The sequence below is a fragment of the Mustela erminea genome, chromosome 10, assembly GCF_009829155.1.
Source record: "Mustela erminea isolate mMusErm1 chromosome 10, mMusErm1.Pri, whole genome shotgun sequence".
Lineage (NCBI taxonomy): Eukaryota > Metazoa > Chordata > Mammalia > Carnivora > Mustelidae > Mustela > Mustela erminea.
In genome coordinates, this window is record NC_045623.1 from 31,208,014 (window position 1) to 31,214,013 (window position 6,000).

A 6,000-nucleotide genomic window follows, 5' to 3' on the forward strand; every position below is an offset into this window, starting at 1 on the left:
TTTGGAGTCCAGGAATCTGCGTTTTTAATTTGGCCTCAATCTTAATCAGTTCAGGAGGTCTCAGGAAAGCAGAAGACAGAGTGACTGGGTGGCTCAGTCATTAAGCATTTGCCTTTGGCCCAGGTCATGATCCCAGGGTCCTGAGATTGAGCCTCACGTGGGGCCCAGGGGGAAGTGGGCTTCTTCCCTCTACTTCTGTTCTGGCTCTTGCTGTGTCTCTTTCTGTCAAATAAAATCTTTAAAAAAAAAAAAAAAAAAAAAAGGAAAGCAGAAAACAAATCCCGTTTTGCCCAGTAATGGAATATACTGACTCTACCAGGAAAAGAAGATCAATTACCCACACAGCCGTTTAAAATAGTACCATCCTCAGAATGAATATTAACTCTGTACTCCCATCCTTCAAAGATTTAAACTTACTCTTGGGAGATGAGTATGCATATTTTTACTTAGCAGGGAAAATTCATTGCATCAACTGCTCAATGTTAGAGCAGAAAGACAGGTCTGTCATACAGGATGACAAGCTTAAGTGGGTTCCAAAAAACTGCCACTAGAAAAATTAGAGTTATGATGCCAATTTCCTCTAGCTTCAATTTGTAACTTCTTACATAACGGGGAAAATGTACATGGAGTCCACTCTGACCATTATCAACAGAGCTCTCAGGGAGAAATGTTAAAACACTCCTCGTAAGCAAGTGTGGTTCAATCTTTGTTGAGTAACCAACAAAAGTATAAGGAAAGAAGAGGTTGCCTGGGTGGCTTAGTTGATGAAGCGTCTGCCTTCGGCTCAGGTCATGGTCCCAGGGTCCTGCGATCAAGTTCTGTTTTGGGCTCCTTGCTCAGCGGGGAGCCTGCTTCCCCCTCTCTCTGCCTGCCTCTCTGCCTACTTGTGATTTCTCTCTCTGTCAAATAAATAAATAAATAAATAAAAACTTTAAAAAAAAAAAGATCTTTGTTTTGGTGGTTCATTAATTTATTAACCATGAAAGATGCCACATGTCTTTGTCAGATCGTGCTTACCCTGGAGGGTGGAAGCACCAGAAGGAAAGTCTCCCTGGAAATATGACCACCCCTAACTTTTGCATGTTTTAGGGCAAGAGTATGTATGAAGGCCCACATAGAGGCATCTGAATATTTAGAAGTTACTAAGCAACCTAACACATTGTTGAATTAAACATATTTATCCTCCTTATCCTTCTTCCTCTTACTTATAAATCTTTCAACAAAATTAAAAACATATGTATCGATTCCCCTTGGTTGCATTCCGCAGGACGAGGGGGTTGTGGCTAGCATTGGCTGGCTCAGCCAGTGCAGTTGGTGACACTGGGAGCCAGGGAAACTTGTCTAGCACCCTTGAAGAACATAATCTTGTTCAAGTGGTGTAAAAGTTAAAAATCACCAGTGATGGAAAAAGTCAACTTTGTGTGCCTCCTGATATAATGCACTGAGAAGAACACAAAAGTACTTCCTACTAAATCTATGTAATTTGATCTAATTATATAATTTAACTATTCTGATACCTGATGAACCACAAACAAACTCAAGATGAGTGACATTCTACAAAGTAAGTGATCTCTATCTCTCAAAAATGACAAAATCATAATGGATAAGACTAAAGAACTATTCCAGGGGTGCCTGGCTGGCTCAGTCAGTAGAGCATGTGACTCTTGATCTTGGGGTCATGAGTGTTAGCCCTATGTTGGGTATAGAGACTACTTAAAAATAAAATCTTTAAATAACAACAAAAAAGAACTATTCCAGATTGAAAGAGACCAAAGTGACACGACAGTTGAATGCAGTGTGTAATCCTGGATTACATACTGGACAGGAAACGGAAAAGATAAAAAGGAAGACTAATTTCCTTTGTACAAAGGACATTCTCAGAACAATCAATGAAATATGAATAGACTCTGTGGATTAGGGTGCCTGGCTGGCTCAATCAGTGAAGCATCTGCCTTTGCCTCAGGTCATGATCTCAGGATCCTGGAATCAAGTCCCACCTTGGGCTCCCTGCTCAGCGGGGAGCTGGCTTCTCCCTCTGTCCCTCCCCTCTACTCATGCTCTCTCTCTCTCAAATAAATAAAATCTGGGAAAAAAAAAAAAGAATCTGTAGATTAGATGGTAATAATAGATCAATGTTAATTTTACTTTGATAGATATACTATGGTTATGTGTAGCTGTTCTTGTTTTTTAGAAAATATACTCTGAACTATTTTGGAGTAATAGGCGTTATTTCTGTGACTTGCTCTCAACATATGGCTCAGGAAAAAATTACATATGTGTATATTACATATGTGTGTATACACATATACACATATGTATGTGTGTTTGTAAAGAGAAAGAAAATAAGAAAGCAAATGTATTAAAATGTTAACAATGGGGAATCTGGGAAAAGAATATATGGAAATTCTTTGTACTATTTTTAAAACAAATGTGTGATTTTGAAATTATTTCAAAATAAAAAGAAAACATCAATTCTTGCTGGAGTGGGAATTTTTTTTTTTAAGATTTTATTTGTTTATTTGAGAGAGAGACAGTGAAAGAGAGCATGAGAGGCGAGAAGGTCAGAGGGAGAAGCAGTCTCCCCATCGAGCTGGGAGCCTGATGCGGGACTCTATCCCAGGGCTCCGGGACCGTGACCTAAACCGAAGGCAATTGCTTAACCAACTGAGCCACCCAGGTGCCCTGGAGTGGGAAATATTTATTACTATTTGAAATGAAAGTGAATTCAATTTTGTCAAATTCAAATATGTCAAACATATTCAAAATAGGAAATAAATCAGTGATTCTTTCATTGTTCTGATGGTTTCACACCAAAATATGAAAAGATTTCTGGGATGTTACCTATGTATTATAATTTTGAGATAACTATTTACTGCCCTAATCAGCTGGTTCTGTACTCAAATCACCAACTTTAATAATTATGATAAAAAAGCATCCTATGGGGGTGCCTGGGTGGCTCAGTGGGTTAAGCCGCTGCCTTCGGCTCAGGTCATGATCTCAAGGTCCTGGGATCGAGTCCCGCGTCGGGCTCTCTGCTCAGCAGGGAGCCTGCTTCCTGCTCTCTCTCTGCCTGCCTCTCTGCCTACTTGTAATCTCTCTCTGTCAAATAAATAAATAAAATCTTTAAAAAAAAAAAAAAGCATCCTATGTTATTTCAACTTTTTTTCTTTGCAATTGATTTTTGCTTTATTTAAATTTATAGTTATACACTGAAGGATATTGTGCAAATAATATGGACTACTTTATGGTTGGATTCTCTTCATTGATATTAATCCATTAGAAATATTTTAAACTTCTACTTTTATCTAGGAAAAAATAATTATCCTCCCTCAATGAAAGAATAAACTTTAAAAATGTGTAAATCTGTGGTTTTTACAGAACCAAAAGTCAGCAAAATATCAAAGACAACCAAACATAATTATGATTGCCACCATAGTTATGTCTGGATGTTCTATTGATAAGATATTGGTATTTGAATGACTAATAAAACAAAGATATACACAATTAATAAATTATATTTATCCCATTAAAGTTCTTTATCATGGGGCACCTGGATGGCTTAGTCCTTAAGCGTCTACCTTCAGCTCAGATCATAATCACGGGGTCCTGGAATCGAGCCCTGCAACTGGCTCCCTGTTCAGCAGGAAGCCTGCTTCTCCCTCTCCCACCCACTGCTTGTGTTCCCTCTCCGGCTGTCTCTCTCTCTGTCAAATAAATAAATACATTTTTTTTTAAAAAGTTCTTTTTTGTATCTTCATTTCAGCAAAATTTCTACATTGTTACCACTAAGATATTACATCATTTGTGTTCTACAGACAATAAAGCCAAATTGGACAGTCTTTCTTGGGTCATTGAAGTTCTTACTTAATTTTTATTAATTTCAATTAGGAGAAATTTTGTTATGCTGAAGCAATATACTATTTAGATTTGGAAATGAATCATGATTTTTACATATCACATTCCAATAATGTAATGGTGTCATATATGATAAATTATTGTTTTAATAGAATATAATAGACACTAGATATTTTGCCATGTCATATAGCTCACTTTTATTTATTTAATTTTCTTAAAGATTTTATTTATTTGTTTGACAGACAGAGATCACAAGTAGGCAGAGAGGCAGGCAGAGAGAGAGGGGAAGCAGGATTCCCACTGAGCAGGGAGCCCAATGCAGGGCTGGATCCCAGGACTCCAGGATCATGACCTGAGCCAAAGGCAAAGACTTCAACCCACTGAGACACCCAGGTGCCCCTATAACTCACTTTTATTGTGATTTTTACTTTCTTAGGGAGAATTCACATCCACACAGGTTTTGTTATTCTTCTTCCAATATTTCAGTGCTGTGGTGTGATAAAGAACAATAAAAATATTATATTGTTCAGTTTTTTCAAATGTCTTTTCAACCAGAATATACACTGATCTATCAAGGTCAGAAAATAATCTCTATAGAAATTGGTTTCAGGTTTATTTATACATGAATTTTCTTCTTCACAGTCATGCAAATTTTTTTGTTTTCTTCTAATTTCTTTATATTTAATTGGAATGTCACATTTGTTGAATATTTCTCAAGCAGTTATATTCAATTTATAAAAAAGTTGTCTAAAAGTTTAATCCTCTTAAGAATTAGGTCTTTTCGTGGGTGCCTTGGTGGCTCAGTTGGTTAAGCATCTGCCTTCCACTTAGGTCATGATCCTAGGGTCTGGGATGGAGCCCCGCATTGGGCTCCCTGCTTAGCGGGAAACGTGCTTCTCCCTCTCCCACTCCCCCTGCTTGTGTTCCCTCTCTCACTGTGTCTCTCTCTGTCAAATAATAAATTAAAAAAATAATAATAATTAGATGTATTTTTTGAACATCTATATTATTATTAAAAGCAAGGAATACTACGTGTATAACTAGATAGCACAAATTCAAAATTCATTTTTCTTCCACACTCTGATTTGCTCTTTATTCGAGTATCTTCTTTTCTTTCACTTAACTCTTCTACAGCATCTCATGTCTTATCTAAATCAAATCTTTTTAACATGACAAATACCTCTGGAACCAGGAAATGGAACATAAAGGTAAACAAGCAAATGGCGTTTGGGCTCTATTCAGACATGAAACTTTGTTAGAGTAGAATTCGAGGGGTTCCTGTTATCACAAAGAAAGGATTTGAAAAGTTAATTTGTTTTCTTCCTCTTTCCTAAAATTTTTTCTATTACTCAAATCCTCCTGCACTGCAAAGCAGTGTCTATTTCAACTGTCAACAGCAGCACAAACCCAGAACCTTCATGACATTCAGATACAACTGCCTTTTGTTCCAAGGACACAGCACAAGAAAAGTGGAATAGTATTTCCCTGTGGCCTGGAAGGTGTTGATTACCAAGGCAGATGCTTAGGGTTTCTGGTCAGAGGTGAATGTCAAGTCCTACGTGACAGAGGCAGACATAGCCTGGCATTCTTTCATAAATTTGCTTTTTCATAAAATAAATTTACTTCTCTTTGTGTTTTGTGATGTTCAGGATATTATAAAGTGCAGGGCCTGGGCAAGGGCTTGGGTCAGGGCCCCTCTTGCTGGGTCAAAGGCAAGAACTTTAGAAAGCTTCATGCCCACCAAAGATCATTAGGATCTGAAATGTCTGAGCCCCTCCTGTTGTATTTTTCTACTGGAATCATCTCAATGACTCAGACTTGACTGGGGGATTAGTGAGTGGGGATTGATGGGGTCTGTGATCAAAGGAGCGAGACTGATAGAAAGCAAAGGTCAAGCAAAGCTTTATTTCGCGCCAGTACCAAGAATCAAACCGACCAGCCAGGGCCATCCCTAATGGAGAGAGCGACCCCTCCCAGCCTCACAGACTAACTTTTATAGAGCAAAGGCCATGTGGTTGAGCCTGGCCACACACAGGTGGCCAATGAGATTGCAACACACAGAGAAAGTTGCACAGTCATGTTAGGTCACACGCAGGTGTCCAGTTGAATTACAATTTACCCTATAGTAGCTGATTGAACTAGCCT